We start from the raw sequence: 19,980 nt of genomic DNA on the forward strand, positions 1-19,980 counted from the left end.
TATACAGGTCACTGATAATATTAAATAGAATCAGATTCAGGTCATTTTATATATTGTCTTTATATGAAGACAATGATGTTAATATTACGTTACTAATGAAAGTAACTATTACAGGTTACCAACAGCATTTGTGGTTGTAAGGTAAAATACTAATTATGTCAGTGTGAGGTACTATGAATGGACAGTGATTATGACAGTGAGTAAAATATGAGTTAGTGGACAAATTGTAAGTATAATGAGTTTTAAATTGTAAGTATAATGAGTTTTAAATTTTGAGTTTTAAATTTGGTTTATGTGAAGAGATCAATGAGAAATGATATCAGAGAATCTGTAATTGTAGGAGGTTATAAGACTGGGACATTTTACATTTCAAAGCATTTCAACAGAGGGGCTTATGATATTAAAGGAGATTGTCTTCCACAGACTGATTTGAGCAGGATTTAGCATAATTTCTCTGGGATTAGGTACTCCTGAAACTATCAAGGCATAGGCGGAAAAGATGTTCCCAGGAACCACATAATATTAATTTGTATAACATCAGGACATTCTATCAAGGCAGGATTTTGGAACATTGTGGTAGATAGCTGACCAAATCTGAAAGGATAAGGAGTATTTGAGCATGCAAAAATATGGAAGGATGCATCTCCAAATTTTACCCTCACGGGTCTTTACTAATAATGAATCCTCAATCCAGGGGCAGGGGGGTGCACAAGGCCTATAATGACAATATTATAACCACATTGCTTTCCTTCTTTTTCTTTTCAGTAAGGCTTCCCTAATATCCTCGGGTGAAATAGTTGAAATAGCTTCTTCCTACTACGTTCTTAACCTGTCCATCTTACAGAAAACCAATTTATCCTCTTGTTTAAATATATATAATACTTGAAATAAAGTTTCATGCCTATTTGTCTTTGTAAAATCTTTAAAAATTAGGAATACTGTGATTTTCCTTCAAAGAGTACATCCACTGAATTTCTGAAGAGCAAAGGAGGGGTACTTAGAAATAAACAGTTGATAATTAGAGGAAGGAAGTAACTTCCACTTCTGCAAAATAGTATTGAAAAAAATGTGTTGTGGGTAGGCAATTGGATAAGACACATAGTGGTCAATAAAGCTAATAAAATTATAGTTCTCTGTACCCGTTTGATTTAAAATTCCACATCTGAAAAAGGTTGCAATCACATATTTTTGTAGAAGTCACTTAGTTAACATTTATATGATACCTACTCTCTGTCAGGCATTGTTCTAAATTTTTTATATATATTAAGTGAATCAGCCCTCACAACATTATTACTTAACTACAATTATTACTACCACCTTACAGGTGAAGAAATTGAAACAAATATGTAGTAGGTAAAACCACTACAGTACCACTCGTGGAATCAAGATTTAAAACCCAGTTATGTATCTCCTGCTGTGATTATGCTAAAAATTATGGTGTTTTTCTAAAACATACATGACTAAGAAAGTTTGCAACTAAAACAGTAAAAATCAAATTAGATAGAAAACTAAATGTTTCGCAATTTTTAACTTGTAATAACAAGCCAATAAAAATCTATTTGCTTGAATTCATCGTGAAAGGGGGAGAAGAATCATGATCATGAGAAGAAGAACTGTCGTTTCATGTTTTTTAAAAAAGAACACAGAAAACAGACATTTTACAGCGAACACATATTATTTGTGCCCAACATTGTGGGGCATCCTGTTCATAATGTAGCCATTTTCTACATCATGAGCCTGGGTTTCCTAAGGTAAAAGCTAGGCAATAAACATTCCCAGACTCCCTTGATTCTGGGGTACATGCATGTTTCCCAGATGCTGCCAGTTTGAAGGAACCCCATGAGGCTTTAATTCAAAAGTGGGCCACAGGAAGTTGTAGCTGCTTATTCTAGCCAGCATTTGGAGAAATGCCACTATCTTTGATGGTGGCACAGGTGGTATAATTTATTAACCATTTCACTATAGTTTAAAATTTAAGTTGTTCCTAAATGTGTGGCATTTGCATAAATGTTTTGGCATATGTATACAGTTTTGGTTAATGTCTTTTAATCCTTCTCTCATGACTTAGATTCTCATGAGTATCTACCATGGACATGCTAATGTACATAGGCTATTTAAATATTTTCATAAATGTTTTACTAACTTATATAACTCCGACGAGCTCTGAATCTGTCTTGAATATTCCCTTACCTTCCAAAGCACTGATTATCATTTAAAAAATGTCAATTTAATGGATTAAAATGCTATCTTGTATTTGGTGCTTTTTAATTTTTTTGTTCATATTTTATTTGCTATGTGTTCATATTTTATTATCCATGCATATTTTATATTTTCAGTTCTCTGTTTATGTCCTTTAAGCATTTTATTTGGATTTTTAATTTCTTCTTTTATTTTGTAAGCTAGAAACAGATAAATTACCTGCTCTTTCATATTGGTTAAAAATAGTCGTTCTTTTATTTTTAAAAAAAGAAATTATAAGCACAGATGTTGGTTATAATGGTAATAATTATTATAATTTTGATTATTGTTTTACTTTTCATGTACAACATCCCCTGACAGGTGGAGCAATAGTTTTGGTTATTCATGTTTTTTTAAAGTTGTTTTTAAAAAGTGGCTATTTGTTCAAGCAATAACTATGGTTTTAGAATTCAAAGATCTAAAACAGTGCTAGAATAAGTAAAGAAAAATAATGTAGGTATTGCAAACTTATTGTTATATAAATATAGGTGTAAATAAAGTATGTTAAAGTATAAAAACATGTCTTCATTGATTAATTCTTTCACAAATATGAATGAAATCATATCTTTCACAAATCAGAATGAAATCTTTCTTAAGGCAATTGTAATTGGTAAATGAATAATAGCTTAAAAATTACTTAAACAATAATTTTAAAAACATATTTGAAAACATTTGTATTATCACCATAAAATATGTAATTAGGTGAAACAATGTCAGTGTTTTTAGAGGACTTCTTTTTTTATTTTTCCAGAAATGTTGCTACACTTTTTTCCAAACAACAAATATAATGACTGAGCACTCCTAACAAGGGAATATTAAGGAAGTTTCTGAAAGAGAGGAATAACAAGTAAAAAAAAAAAGAGCTATGGAAAAATAATCAAGCTTCCTGTGCAGAAGGAAAAAAGTCTACTCAGAGGAAGTACTGAGTAGTAAATTATAAAACAATTGTCATAGCATACTCTGGCTTGATATGGGCTGGTGTTAAATACAATGACCCACTTAAAAGAGACAGGTATGTGATGTTGGGTCTTCCATGGGAAATTGTTCATCAGCCTCAGATGGATATCTGAGGAATACCACACTGCAGTCTGTCAAAGGTGATGTGGGAAATCTTGGAGCCTAAAGGTTAGTTAATGGAACCAATGACCCTTACTTTCTTCCCAGAACTGAGACAAACTAATTTGCTATCTTGGTTATAACCTTCAAATTTCACTAGTTAGAATGTATAAACTAAAAATAGCTAAAGCTGAAATTTTGAGCAGGGTATGGATTGTGTCAGAGATGTGGAGTGTGAAAGAACTTTGTGGTTGGTAAGCATTTTAAATGTAGACCAATGTTATAAGTGTGTGTGCTATTTTCCTTTTGTAAGTTAGAATAATAAATGTTCAATTCTTTGTCCTTCTCTTTCACTGTGAGAAACAGGAAAGGGCATTTCCCTCAAATTGCCTATTTAAAGACATAACTGTGAGCATAAATTTTACAGTGGCTAGAGTAGGTGAGTTGAAGTTTTTTGTTCATTTTCATGAAAACCTCAAGGTCTTTATGGTTATCCTGCTTAGAAGGACTTCTAAAACCTATACGGTAATTTGGAGAGCTTGTACTTTTGTATGTGCAAGGGAAAATAGGAAAAGGATCATGTACAATTTTGCATGTTTATCAGGAGAAGGCCAATGTGAAATTGATGTTACAGGGACCTAATAATGCAAACTAATAAGCAACAATGTTGAAGAAAAATAGTGAGTATATTATATGCCTGTTTCTTTATAAGAAAGGAATGAAATGGCCTTGTCACTGAATACTTAAGAAACAGACATTCAAGCAAAAATTCCAAATGAGGACTTGTGAACTGAGTTTTGTTTAGCTGTCCACCGAGTTAACAAACATCAATATAAAGACAGAATAGAACTAATAATTCTGAACTTCACTTACAATAAAGATATTTTAAATATTTTATACATTTCCTCTTAGAATCAAGATCCACATTTTTATTTCTATTTCTATATATATTCTCTGATTAAGATTATATAAAATATATATACACATATATATCTCCAATGTTTTGCCATGCAACGAAAAATTTGGATACCTAATGATACAATAAATTATAGATTTCAATTTTTCTGACTATTTGTATCTACACCAAAAACACATACAGAAGAGCAGTGACAAATCAATTTTTTAAAAGTTTACCAATCAATATGTATCTTCTAAACTCTCAAATCATAACATTCACTTGACACCTAATCACCTTATCTCCAGTCAACTGGCAAATATTTTGAGTAGTTACTCTATGAAAATGACTATGTGGATAAATTGTTTCCCATTTTACCCCTTATTCTTAGCTGTGTGCACCTTATGTTTTTGAGATCACTTTCTCTATGAAAGTAAGTACTGTAAACATTTTATCGTTTTTTCCCCACATAACTACTAAGCAAATGAGGAGTCACAGGGTTTTACGTACAAACGCTGGCACGTGTGTGGGCTCGAAGGTTTTGTGAGCTAAAATGATGGCTTTCAGCAAGGTAAAATGAAGTGCACACATTTAACAACTAATTGTTCTATAATTTATGTGTGGCAGGTTGGAATTCAAAGACATAATCTATTTGATCAACTAGAATAAATTTAAACTAAAACATATAACGCTGCTTTTTATTCACAGAATTGGTAATTATTCACTTTTTAACACACTTTTGTGTATTATTATCTGAGAAATCAGGTAAAAAATATTACCTTCTAGATACTTTTATTTTGCTTTAAAAATGTAACGAAATTATATCATTCTCTCTGTCTATACGTTCTTAAATATACTGTTAATTTCCCTCTTATGATTTACATATAATTATTTATTGTTTTGGTTACATGCTGCTCCATAACAAACCAGCTGAAGATTTAATAGCTTAAAATAGGCGTTGACAAAGTATTGCTTACAGCCTGTGGCCTGGTTTTGTATGACCTGTCAGCTAAGCATGTTTTTCACACTTTTAAAGGGTTGTGAGAATAGTGATCATATGAGGATCACAAATCCTAAAATATTTAATATATGTCCCTTTGCCAAAAATGGTTGCTAACACCTGGCTTAAAATAACCACCATTTTATTACATATCACAATTTGGATGGGGCTCAGCTGATCGGTTTCTTTACTGGTCTTGCTTCAGTTCCCTCACGTTTGCAGTGAGACGGTAACTGGGCTTACAGCTAAAGCTGGTTGTGTGTAACCTTGTACTTCTCCATGTGGCTTTTCTCTCCAGTTGGTATCTCATCATCCAGGACCTGTCCACATGGACCTCTCCATTTACAGAGTAGTCTGGATTTCCTGCATGACGTTTCAAAGCTCCAAGAGTGAAGAAAAGGAAGCTACTTTAATGCTTTCCTTAATGCCTGGACTCAGAACTTCTAAAACACCACTTCTTCTGAATTCTATTTGTCCAGTTAGTCACAATTCTAGCCTGGATTTAAGTGGAAAGATATATGTTCCACCTCCTGATGGAAGAAGTATTATTGGCAAACTGCAGGGGGCAGAAGTTTTGAGACCCTCCACCCTCTGGCTGTAATAATTTATTTCCTTTCATGCACCGAAAAATACCCATTCCCTTACTAGACTCCCCAAAGTATCACCCCTTTACAGTATCAGCTTGAATTGTACCATTCTCTGCTCTAAATCAGGACCATTGCGGATGAGCCTCCTCTGGTGTGATTTCTCAGGTTCATCTCCTTGGAAATTACTCCTTTTGAGCTGAGGACCTTTGAAATAGAGACAAGTTTTCTGTACTCCATTAACCCAACATACAATAGTGATCAAGGACAGAGAATCTGTAGTTGGTTCTCATTCAAATAAGGGGAAGAGAGGAATAAATAGCTCATAGCAATTTTAATATCCAGCTGGGTGCACATATCTAGTTTCTGGATTGCAGCTTCCAGATCCATTGAAGTGGCTCCCCATAGCTGTTAGCTCCACTCTCCCGGATGTTAATTAGCCCTCTGAGTTAATCTCACTTTTGTATAAGAAACGACTCATGATTGTAGCTTGGTAGCTTTTTCAGCCTGCATCCTTTTTATGGATTTTGAGGACCCAGGGAGATTCCTTTTATTATGAATTACATTTGTTTCTTTCAGTCCATTGTGACACAATTCCTTTAATAAAATTTATGGCTTTTTATGTATCAAATCATAACAAAATCTTTTAGATTAAAAAAAAATACCATTCATATTTCTTTTAAAGGTATTATCTTCTCTACCTTGGACCTTCTGTGAGGCTGTTGAGGTAATGTGTCATTAAGAGTCTTAGAAATCTTATTTTGGCCCAGAGCCCTTTTTGTCTAGGTGAAAGTGTCTAGAGATAACAAATTAGATTTTTCTGAGGTTTAACAAAGAGGTTTACTTTAATCCTCGATCTAAAATTTACCCTGAGGTCAGGTTTTACTGGCAGGGGCCTAGATTTGACCTTTACTCTGAGGCTATTTCCTTTTTTGCCCTCTAGAAAAAACTGAGAATAAGACAAAATTTTATTGTTGAAGCCAGAAAAGCCTTGCTTCTTTATGTTTCCTCTAAATTATTCTGCCAAATTGAGCAATTCCCTTTTTAGTTCATCTGGCTTCTCCTATGCTTTATGATCAATAGTTTTTTGCCTTTTTTTCTTAATCAAACAAAAACAAAAAATCAGTTCAGGGCCAGCCCCCATGGCCTAGTGGTTAAGTTCAGTGCACTCTTCTACCTCGGCCCGGGTTCTGTTCCGGGGTGCGGACCATCACCACTCATCTGTGAGTGGCCGTGCTGTGGCAGCAGCTCACATACAAAAGAGGAAGATTGGCAACAGATGGTTGCTCAGGTGACGCTTCCTCAGCAAAAAAAAAAAAAAAAACAACAGTTCACACTTTCAACATTCTGCCTAGAAATCTCATTAGCCAAATCAACAAGTTCTTTAGGTACCTTTGCAAACTTTCTGGCTTGGTTAACTATTTTGTTAATTATTTTCTTCTTATGTAACTTAGGTCCCTTTTTTCTCAGCTCAAAGAATAATTTCCTCCTTTTCCTTTAAGCCTAACAATCTTCTCAAGGCATTTCCAGCTTCTACCCACCATGTTGTCCCAAAATGAATGTCACACACTTTAAGTTTTTTGTGACAGCAATACACCACTCCTATCTAATAAAGTGCATTTCACTTCAATGTTGTCAAATAACAAATAACTCCAAAATTTGGTGACTTACACAACCACCATTTCATTTTATCTGATGATTCTGTGTATTGGCCAGAACAGAACTGGCAGATTGCTTTACAGATCTAGCTTGAGGTCTCTTATGTGGGTCCAGTCAGATGGTGGCTGGGCCTGGATGTCTGCTGCCTCTGTACTTCTTTCTCTATGTGGCCTCTCTATACTGTGTCTCAATTTCCAAGTTCTCTTCATGTGGCGCTCTCTCCAGCAGGATAACTTTGACTTCTTGGTCTTGGATAGAGACCACAGGCTGCTAGGTCTTCTTAATGCCTGTGCTCAGAAGAACCCGAAAACCCACTCTGTCACATTCTATTGACAAAGCAGTCACAGGACTAACTCAGATTCAAGGGAAGGAGCATTCCCATTCTTGATGGTAGGTAGTGAGTGCACCTGTAGGGAGTGGTGCATGGATTTCACACTACCTTTGGAAACTAGCTAACATGTATAAGAGGGGTGTGTGTGTGTGTGTTTGTGTGTGTGAGATTCTTTAGCTTTGAAACCAAAATGAATTGTTAAAAAGCAGGCTTGAAATCTATTTTATTATTCTTTTTTCCATTTCGAAAAATAAAACAGATGCTGGTTTACCCATCTCTTTTTCTCTCCCCTACCCCCAAAATGAAATGGTTACTAGAAATAAAGTGAGGGAACGTATAAACTAGAATGCTTTTTGTCAGTCTGCACCATTTTAGGAGATCACTTCTTTTAGTGATTAAATAAAAACATTTAACTGCCATTTAGAAATCTGTGACAACACTGGAGTTTATAACAGGATTTGTAATACATTCTATTCCTGTTCTAGGGGAGGAGTGTGGGCTGAATGAATGACATCATAACTTTGCCTTGAAAAGATGAAACCCAAAAAGCTGGAAAACAGGCAAGCGCACTCAATATCACAAATGATATAAACAATAGAGCTGATATTTCTGGAGGATTTACTGTCCCAGAATTAGCAACATCTTAATATGTACACTCTCAGATCCTGGCCCCTCATGCTGACAGTTACACAAATTAGACACTGAATATGTGCTGTATACTACTAAAATTTTAACATTGTGTAAATGGGGCAATATGGCTCATATAGATAACAATCACAGCTATCCTTTTTAGCAAATCATAATTTGGTTAACTGTTCAACTTAGAGAAGAACCCTAGCAGCAGAATTTAACGTTCAGTTACTTCATCTCTCTGACTGATACTGAAAACAGCACTTTGCTTCTCTTTGCAAGGTGACTTTTGCATTATTTTGTGGAAGTTTTGAGAAAGAGTAGACAAACTGTTGAAAGAGCATAGTTTTTTCTATGCCTTTTAAGGGAAAGAAGTTCAGTTTCCTTTTAATATATTTTTAGCCATGTTGATATCTCACATACAAATGTTACTCAGATAATATTGCCATATCATATGTTATTACGGAGGTGCTTGTTTCAATAGAAAGTAAATTATAAGTTCTCAGAATTTGAGTTGATGCCCAGAATAAGAAAGTTTCATGCAACTGCATATGAAATTTATGCATGATAAGTGCCATCTCCAGGTTACCGTAACATCTTTGAAACTTGAATTATTGAGTTGAATATTCTCTCTTCAACATCCCCTCACTGTGGTGAAAAAACCTGTACAATAATTTTATACTTAGGCAATATTCCACATATGTTGCCATTTTTAAGGTAAAAATGTGTGAATTTACTTCAGAAATTGAGCAAGTATCTATTTTAATATAATCTCCACTTGGGTGATTACCTTGTGAAGAGTGTGCATATTTTTTTCAGTTCTTCTCATTTATCATAGCTGCATATTTGTATAGGTCCTGGAAGACACAGAAACTCTTTCATTAGAATCCTTACAATCTGTTAGTGTTAGTCTATGTGAAATTTATACTCTTTGCATGGAATTACTATTTATATGAAATCTCTTTAAACTGGGATAGATTCATTGTAGAACAGTGATCATTCTGTACTTTCCAAATAACTGCATTGGATTGAATACATCAATTGAGCTTCAGAGACATATTTCTCTGAACTCCAACATGCAGTAGTGCAGCCGCATGGTAAGCCTTGGAATATCATACCAGCAAATTGGCTTCTGAGTAACAAGAGAGCAAATGGTGACTTTTGCACTCAAAGGAGATAAACAGATGGTGAATAATTCAGAGAGAGACTTAAAATATTCCAAACTTTGAAAATACTAGGAATACATCACAAGCACAATATAATGGGGGGATGCACGCTGGTATGAACCCTTACACCAGAGTTCAAACAGCGTTGTATGTGAGGAAACCAACTTTAAACCAGATGGCTGCCAGAATCACTAAAATAATTACAGTTAATTTAAATACCTCCTTAGTCTTGTAGAACGTCAATATATTTTCCAACATGCTAACAAATACCCAATGGCTTATAATTTCAGCTTTATCTCTGGTTTCAGTTCTATTGCTACTAAATTCTCCCTCTTATTCATTATTGCCATGTCTTGTTTCCCTGCCCAGCATAACTCAAATATGGAACATAACTTTCCCTTGGTGTCTCTTATAAACCCATTAGAAAATATAAGTGTATTTAGATAGCAAAAGATACTCAAGAGCTATGGGGAAATCATTAATGTTGCAATAGAAATGGCAAATAAGGTAAAGCTAAATGTTTAACTTTTCTTAAGCTTCCCTTCTTTACACATCTCCAAAAATTCTCCTAGAAGTCACTGTGATGCCTTATGTCTCTCTTATGATACACTCCATATGTATCGCTTTTTCATTGGCTCCTAACACTTGATATTCCTAAGCAATTTAGATGTGTAAAAGGAGAGGTACAGCTTTAAAAAAATGAGTAAAAACTCTGACATCTCTTATTCATAGGAGGATGATAGCCTTGGGGCAAAAGTTGCACTACTGTTCTCTGTTCAAATAAAGATGACTTATTTTATCTATTTAAAATATGAAAATGTTTAAACAGTAAAATTGAAAATACATATGTAAAAAGATACTAAAACTTAACCATAATGCAACGTTCATATATAACTACTGTTAAATTTTTAGTGTATTCCTTCCTAGTCATTTGATATATACTGAATGTCTATCCTCCCAGAGGTTACCTCATTGAACATCACACCTTATTTCTTTATAATGATTTTTATTTGCATATTTGACACTATGGAGGCCAAGATCAATATATCAATCTGTAAAGAGAATAACATTTAGTGGACCTAAATGCAAGAGGATATGAAAAGAGACTTGGTGAAAGATGTATGCTCACAGTAGACGTTTATTATTCAGACATTAAATAAATAAAATCCAATAATTCAAGTAATTCATTATGAGGTTTAGAATCAGGGAATAATTACTGATATTTCTTAGCAATTAAGGTGACTCTTATGCTCTACATTTTGTAGATTAATAAGTAAATTATTAATATCCATATTCCCTAAATGCAAATATGTTAATTATTTTTGGCTGGTGATAGAGCCAAAAAGCATTTGTTTGTTTCTTAAATGATCATCAGACACACGAAAATGTGTCATTTGTAGTGTATTAATAAGGAAATGGCTTAAGAAAAACTTGCCATTTTACCAGAAACTAAGAATAGAAGTGAACTTCCTCAACTGAAAAAGCGTATCTATAAAAAGCTACAACTAGTATCAGACGCAATGGTGAATGAATGAATGAATGCTTTCTCCCTAAAATTGGGAATCAGGAAAAATGTCCTCTCGCACCACTTCTATTCAGTATGGTACAGGAGGTTCTGGCCGGTGGAATCAGCCAACCAGGCAAGAGAAAGATACAAAAAGACATCTGGTTTTAAAATTGTTTTATTCACAGGCAATCTGAACATGTATTAAAAAAATCTTAAGAATTCCACAAATCTATGAAAACTAATGAGCTGAGAAGAAAGATCAATGACAAATAAAAATGGCAAGTAATAGGATATATTGGAGTATATGAGGAAGCCATTTTGTGTAAACCTAATTTGGCCTGACCTTGTCTTTCCAAAAGGGCCTGACTGCAGCCAGCTATTGAGCATGCATTGTATATCTGCTTTAGATATACCCTATGGCAAGAACAAAGGCCCTTGAGATAAAGGTGCAACTTCCCTCCCCCTCCCAAAGCTGGCATTCCTTTAAGGATTAAGCATCTTTCCTTAGGCTAGGAACTGATTGCTGCACTCACTTGTGACCACCCAGCTCCAGACAATAGACTTGCCTCCTGCTACGCCCACCAAGATAGCAGACCCACTACCTGCTGTGTCCATCAAGCGCTGTGCCCACAGGGCAATCTTGTGACTATTGTGGGAGGCACATTTCAATCATATGTGAAACATCCTGTATGGGGGTATATAACCACTCTGTACACCTCACTTCTTTGGTGCCCTTTCTTCCTTCGCAAAGAAAGGCCCCGGGCCATGGTCCTCAGATTTTAGCTCAGACTAAACTCTCCCAAATTTTCATTTATAGATTGGTTACGGGTTATTTTCATTAACATCAATAAACAAAAATCAAATGTATTTCCACATACTACCAATAAGTAATCCAAAGTGAAATTAAGAAAAGAAGTATATACATACAGCATCAAAAAGAATAAAATATTAATAAATATATTTGACAAAAGAAGTGCAAAAGAGGTACATACAAAACTACAAAATTTTCCTGATGGAAATTTAAAAAGATCTAATTAAGGAAGAATAGTACATCCATGTATTCAAAAGCTCATTATTATTAAGATTCCTGGTCTATAGATTTAATGCAGGCACTATCAAAGTCTAAGCAGATTTTTTCAAAAGTTCCAAGCAATTCCTAACGTATACACAGAAAAACAAAAGACATTGGGGAAAAAAAAATTGGAGAACTTATACTGCCTGACTTCAAAAGTTAGCATAAAGTGGAACGATATTAGCAAGAAAGCCAAAGTAGCTTCAAGGGCCCATCTCTCACAAACACATGGAATAAATGAGCAGAAAGTGTCTGAATCAACTTGTTGGAACTTTGGAAAACAGTGAGAGGTTTAACAGGAACCAAGTGAAAGCTAAATCAAGGAAAAAGCAGCTTAAAAATGGTAGAGGCTGGCCTGTGGCTGAGTGGTTAAGTTCACATGCTCAGGTTGCCCAGGGTTAACCAGTTCGGATCCTGGGTGGGGACATACACACTGCTCAACAAGGCTGCTGTGGTCGCATCCCACATAGAAGAACTAGAAGGACTTACAACTACAATATATAAGAAGGTACTGGGGCTTTGGGGAGAAAAAAAAAAGAGGGGGAAGGGGCCAGTGGCAGAGTAGTTAAGTTCCTGCCCTCCGCTTTGGTGACCCAGGGTTTTGCCGGTTCAGATCCTGAGCAGGGACGTGGCACCTCTCACCAAGCCATGCTGAGGCGGTGTCCCACTTAGCACAACCAGAAGGACCTGCAAGTGGAAAATACAACTATGTACTAGGGGGCTTTCGGAAGAAGAAAAAACAGGAAGAAGATTGGCAACAGACATTAGGTCAGGTGCCAATCTTTAAATAATAAATAAGTAAATAAATAAAAAAGAGGAAGAATGGGCAACAGAAGTTAGCTCAGGGCCAATCTTCCTCACTGCCAACAGAAAAAGAAATCCCACAAGCGATTCAGATATGCTTTCCCTCTAAAAAAAAAAAAAAAAAAGGTCAAGCTCTGCAGCATTTTCCCCTGTCCCGCACCACCCGACTCCCTGACTCACCAGCAGTCTTGAAAGTGGCAGGCCAGTGTGGGGGACCTTGGCTCTGGCGGTAGCGGAGCAGACTTTCTTCGCAAAAAGTTGTCTGTTTTCACCTGTCTGGAGGCTGCCTGAAGACAGGATGCACGGTACTTCGCTTTGTAAGGACTAAATTGGAACTCTCTCAGGAAGGAAGAGGCGCAATGCTGAGAGCAGTCCTCAAAAACACTGACAGACAAAAAAGAAACCGTCTCTGCCACAATGGGTAAACGATTCCAGCTGAAGCAAACCGTAAACATGACGAAGCCGGGGAGGAAAAGCTGAGCAAAGACACTCTTCAGGAGAAGTAGGACATCGAAAAGCTCCAGCATCTCCTGGAGAACGCGACCGTGTAGCCGGGAGTTTAAAAGCCATGCACATGCCCAGGGCAGGGCGCATGCTCAGAAACGACCTGAGCCCACCTCAGTGCTCTTCGCCTGGGCTGATCTTGAGCGCTGCCGTGGAGTGGCCAGCTGCCCAGCTAAGGGTCAGAAGAGCAACCCAACACAGGGCCAATCTGCAAAGCCAGGAAGGGTATGTGTTTTCTTATTTATTCTTTTGCTCCAAGCATTTAAGGAAATCTCTGTCAACATGGCGATGTTTGCCTGTTCCAGAGCTTTCTTTTTTTCTTGGCTTCACTCAAAATTGGCTGCTTTTTGGGTCAATCAGTAAATAGCCCAGAGTTGCACACCCAAATGAGTAATAATTGCCTCTAAAATTCTAAGAGCCCCGCCAGGCGTTGTGCCTCTTTTTTTTTTTTTTTTTTTTTTTTTTTTGTAGTCCGTCCGAAGGGCCAGGTACAGCAACTCATCCATCACCTTGCAAGGGAGAGCTTCACATGCTCACACCACTGGACCTCTAGAAATTTCTCTGAGGCGAAAGACCGCTGAATTGTTGTGGGATTTATTTCCCACCTTTTGACAAAGAAATGTTGTATTAGTGTGGCTAGACTAGTTACTACTTCCTAATCATTAGGTTTGATCAGCATAATATCCATGTAATGGACCAGTGCAATATCTTGTGGAAGGGAACGGGGATCAAGGTTACTGCTGACTGAATTATGACGTAAGTCTGGAGAGTTGATATACCTCTGAGGCAACAGTGAAGATATTTCACTTTCTTTGCCAGCTGAAAGCAAAGTGCTCTGGTAGTCTTTATGACAGGTTTAGAGCAAAAAGCATTTGCCAAATCAGTAGCTGCATAGGAGGTGCTAGGGGATCAGGTAATAAAACCACGTCTGCAACAGCAACTGCAGTTTGAGACATCATATGATGAAGTTTTCAGTAATACACTGTCACTCTCCAAGATTCATTTGTTTTCTGAATAGGCCAAATAATTGACTTGAATCAGGGTGTGTGGAAATCACCACCTCTGCGTCTTTCAAGTCCTTGATGGTGGTACCAATCTCTGCAATCCTTCCAGAAATGTGTTATTGCCTTCGGTATGTTATATTTTTAGACAGAGGGAATTCTAGTGGCTTGCACTTGACCTTTCCTCCCATAATAGCTCCCGATCTACAGGTCCCAGAACGAATGTGGGCCTTCTATGGCAGTATCTGGTAATCCCTATTCTCTTTGCACAGTTACCTGGATACGTGACCCCAGGTATCTCTGGGGAAGGCTGGTAGAAACATAAACATTACAAGTTTTTGTCAGTGTAACAGGGCTCTTCCGCAAAGGGACCCTAACTCTTCCCTTCATTTGTGAGATTCTGAGTCTGAAACTTTGCTCAAGTCCTGGAATTGGTGGAGGGGCTGTGACTGTCTTTTTTGGTGATTCAAGTTAGACTTCTGTTTACTAGATCTAGAAATCTTCCACTTACACAGATCAAGCAAGAATTTAGTAGTACCCATCTGTTTATTTTCTAGGTACACTGTGGTAAACTAGCCAACACCATAAGTCTCTGCAAGTCAGAGTGTTCTGATTACTGCCTTGGTTGTGTAGACTGTTAGAATAACTATACCCACTTTATCTTTGGCAATTAAGTGTAGTCACTAGGCCACTTCTATACAGGCTCCCAGTATTCCCATTTTTGGGTCACAGTTTAATGGTAGCAGTTCCCACTCTAATTTCTGGCCTACAAAGTAGAGCTACCATAGAGCTTTTGAAGGATGCTGAGGCCTCTCTCACAGATTCATTTCTCATAGTCAAGGTGAAAGGTGTGTCCTTTGGACCGTCCAGGGGAAGCTGAGTGGATCTACATGGTAAGTACTCTCTAACATTACAATATCCCTCGTCTCTGGGTACCTTCCTCTCTATTATACCAAGGTGGTTTTAGCATTTTAACTTTAGTTAGTATGGGCCATGTTTGCCCTTTCAAACACCTGAAGCTAAAACATCAAACCCAGAATCTCTCTTTAGTGGCCAATATCAATAAATTTGACCCAAGTCAATTTTATATTCTTTCCACCATGATTCAAAACATTTATGATTTAGTCCCGTACATATTCCGCAGATTTTATTCTGTATAAATTGTTTTAAAAAAAAGTTATTTAGATGTGTAGTACCCTTTGGATGTGTAGTACAAAGTAGGTCAAACTTTCTACCTCATTCTTTGGGCCCTGCTGAGATTTGAGTCTAAAAGCAAAGAGAGGTGGTAGGCGTTGATTTAAGAATCAGCATTTGCTTGCTAGGCAGCTACCACAGGAGATGTCATAGGTTCTTCAAGCAAAAGAGGGTTAACCTACTCAGGCAGAGGAAGAATGGCTGCTTCTACTAGCAAAGAGGATTCCGGTGACTTGATGGGTTCAAGGTCCCCAGCTTCATCAGGCTCTGCCCATATTTCCTATTCCAGTTTTCAGCACCCCATTCTTTCCTAATCAATAACTTCACCTTAGCAGAAGATACTCTATGGGATTGAGAATTCAATTTTTTTTGTAGTTCAGCCACTCACAGGATGAGATTTTGGGTTTGGTTTTCAGATATTTTGACCCAACAGTTACAGGAGATAAGGGTTTCTTTCAGGGTAAATAGAGAAGATTTTAAGCCATTTAATGCAGAGTTTGAGCTAGGATTTTGGAGTCCTGAGCACATATTTTTCATTACCCACTTTCTCCAGCACAGTTAGGAGCAACCAGCAATCCTGTTCTGCTCCTTAGTTTGAATAAAATGTTCTGAGCTAGTAAATACATGATCATGCAGAATCTTGCTTTCCATGAGTATTTGATTAGGAATATCCAATGGCAATATTTTCATATCTCTATTGTCACATCTTGCCATGGACTATCAATGCCCTCTTTACCACTAGAAAGAGTCATTAGTGTTTTCAATCGAATCGGATAAGAGAACCAATTCCATCCCAGAACCAATTCAGAAAACTTTAACATTTTGTTCCTTGAGAACGATTTCAAGTACCAAAATTTTTATTAATCAGGGTTAAGTCAGAGAATTCGAACAAGTAGGGATTGCATTAAGATGTTTATTGTAATAGATTGATTTATGTGATTGTGAATCCTGCTAGGCAAGAGTGAAATTCCTAGTGCAGAATGTCAAGGACTCTTGGGCAGAAGCTAAGGCTGCTGTGCACAGGCAGATGCCTTCTTCAGTAAAACCCCTCAACTAATTGAATCAGGCCAACCAAGATTATCTAGGATAATGCCCCTTACTTAAAGTCAACTGATTATGGACTTTAATCACATCTACAATATACCTAGATTAGTGTCTGGTTGAATAAGTAGGGGCCATAGACTAGGTAAAATGACATATACATTAAAAAAAAAGACCATCTCATGTATAAATGTATATATGTATATTATTTGTAGAATCTTAAAGGAGCAATCAACAATTTTTATTATTAAAAAAACCTTGCCATCTGTATGTCAAATTTATTTGTAAAATAATGGCTGCTTTATCTTTCAAATTAGGGGCAAGACAACGCTGTATACTATCTTTATTTAAATTTGGCCTTGCTGTTAAAGTTTTAATTGATGGAATAAATTTGAAACAGCAAAATTAGGAATGATTATAACTAATTTGAAGCTTTATTATTATTTTCCCAATATAAAGAAGAGCAACAGACAAGATAAAAAATTATCGACTGAGAGGCTGCTCCACTGGTGCAGCAGTTAAGTTTGTGTGTTCTGCTTCAGCGGCCCAGGGTTTGCTGGTTCAAATCCTGGGTGTGGACCTACACACCGCTTGTCAAGCCGTGCTGTGGCAGGTGTCCCACATATAAAGTAGAGGAAGAGGGGCATGAATGTTAGCTCAGGGCCAGTTTTCCTCAGCAAAAAGAGGAGGATTGGCAGCAGATATTAGCTCAGGGCTAATCTTCCTCAAAAAAAAAAGAAAAAAAAATTATCAACTGAAATAAAGAGTGTTAGCGTGAATATATCAGTCTCTCTAATGCATTGCTCTGAGAATGTATTAGTAGAGACTTTAAAAAGGTATTCCATTGATCCAGCAAGTCATTTGGCCTAATTAAATAAACAAGATATACACAAAACGTATTTAAAAGAGAGTTGTAGCACTAGTTATGAAAATAAACTTAGTCAGAAAAATGTAATTTTTCCACTAGTGGAAATATTTACAGACTCTTTTTTTAAGTAAGTGATCAAGCAATTAATTTCTTAAGCTTTTGGAATTTAAAGATGAGACCTCCATGTAATTTCTAAAATCTTAATTTTTATATAATTAAATTTATTATTTTAAAATTAAAGTATTTTATATATAAAATCTAATGAAATACTATTAAAAAGCTCATCAAAGAGAATACAATTCACAGGAATTGTTCGTGAACCACAATATTAAATAATGTTAATTCTTTTTTTAATAATCTCAATTTGTTATCATCTCAAATCATAATCCCCTCTACTTTCTATTTCTTTTTTGCTTTCTCTTTAAATGGTGCTTCTCTTCTGAAATAAATGTTAAATAATATTGAGGCAACTGAGGTGTCAAAAAATCTTGCATGACATAGACAATTTATATAACTGATTCCAGTTTATTTGGAAAGTTATTAAATAATTCAAAATATTCCTAAAACTGGCTTATTTCCAAAAGACTGCATTGTCAACCATGGAGATTCACTGGACTACTAGCTGATCAAGAATTCTGCAATTAATAATTGCATGATCTTGAAATAGTTTGCTTATTAAAAATGGGAGAGAAGCATAGAGAGAAAGACTGTCAGTGACCATTTTGTTTGAAAATTTTCTCAGTTTCCTTGAAATCTACAGATTTAAAGGGCTCTGTCAAAAATTTAAAAACATTCTAAAATAAATACCATACCTAAAACAAATATTTAGCCTTACCTAAATGAATTTATTGTAAAGGTGTCAAATTAACCGAGTAATTTAACCTTTACTGAGTCCCATCTTTTTCTTTTTAAAATATCACTTCACTACGCTACTTAGAAATTATTGTAGCCGCCATTTTATAATGAATATAATTTTACTTTATAAACTGAACAAATGGCTGAAGATTTTAAAATTAACATCTTTGTTGGTCTCTATTGCCCATAATTTTGAGGAATTGAAGGTGGCAGAAGTATAATGGGTAATAACACATCAAATGAAAGCTCCATGGCTGTTATGAATATTTAGCACTAAAGTCTGGAACACCTTTTCAGGAATATTTGTTAGCTACAGAGTTCATAATGAAGAATATATATATATTCTTTACAGGTGGGAGAATATGATAGTACTAATAAGAGTAAGTTAGGATAAAGAAGAAGAAATCTTCTGCAGTAATTTGACACATAGATAAAGCACATCTAGAAAAATGTATAAGATTTAATAAAAATGAGATCCCAATGTCACATTCTGATAGTATAAAAAATCATAATGCTAAAGTTTGCAATTTGGATGTATAATGTATACCTGAAGTTATACAAATATTACATCAAAATATTACATCATTTGAAAAGTTTGTTGTTAGTGCTATTGAGTTGATTCTGACTTCTAGCATCCCTGTGTACAGCAGAACAGAACCCTGTCTGCTCTTTTTGTGCCATCCTCTTACCTTCTGGCACTATAACAGGCAGTGCTCCACTGCTATTTATAGGGTTTTCATGGCCAATTTTTACAAAAGTGGGTAGACAGGTTCTTCTTTGTTCTGGAAGCTCTGCTGAAACCTGTCCACCATGAGTAGCGATGCTGGACATGTTTGAAATGGCAGTGGCATAGCTTTCAGGATCACAGAAGCATGCAGGTACCACAGTAAGACAACTGACAAACGGGTAGTGTGGTACCAGGATACAAACCTGGGCCATGGCAGTGTAGGGGGTGGGGAGTGCTGAATCTTAACCACTAGACCACCAGGGCTGGCTCCTTTTAAGGGTAATTTGATAAAAACTTATGAAAGAATAACATGAAGTTACCCCGAGGGTTATCTTTAAAACTATGTTATTGTGGTTTATATTTTGAGTTCTTAAGTGAACAGTGTATATCTTAGCATAATAACATTTTAAATACTAAATTTTCCAAGAAGAAAAACTACAAAGAAGCTTAATATGAAAAGCTAAAAACCAAACAGTGGCCTTCTGAAGTATTGACTAATAGAGTTATGAAAACAATGAATGTATACTAAATATTTTAGCATAATCCACTGCAGGATCAACAACTAGCACACCATAGGTTTTAATAATGATTTGCAAAGTGTGTGAATTAAAACACTGACTCAGAGAGAATTGTTTCCAAATCAGATTTGAAGCAAATGACACTAAATAATTTTAGAAGCCCCATTGATGTATGCTTTAATTATGTTATTCAAAATTTACTTATTAAGCACAAAATGTGGACTCTGTTTTAACCCAGGATATTAGGATTAAAAATTGAATAGCATAAGATGGTTTACTCTAAAAAATAATGGAAATGTTAGTGTGGATGCAGATTCATTAGTTGTGTAC

This window comes from Equus quagga, chromosome 16 (genome assembly GCF_021613505.1).
Source record: "Equus quagga isolate Etosha38 chromosome 16, UCLA_HA_Equagga_1.0, whole genome shotgun sequence".
NCBI classification, from domain to species: domain Eukaryota; kingdom Metazoa; phylum Chordata; class Mammalia; order Perissodactyla; family Equidae; genus Equus; species Equus quagga.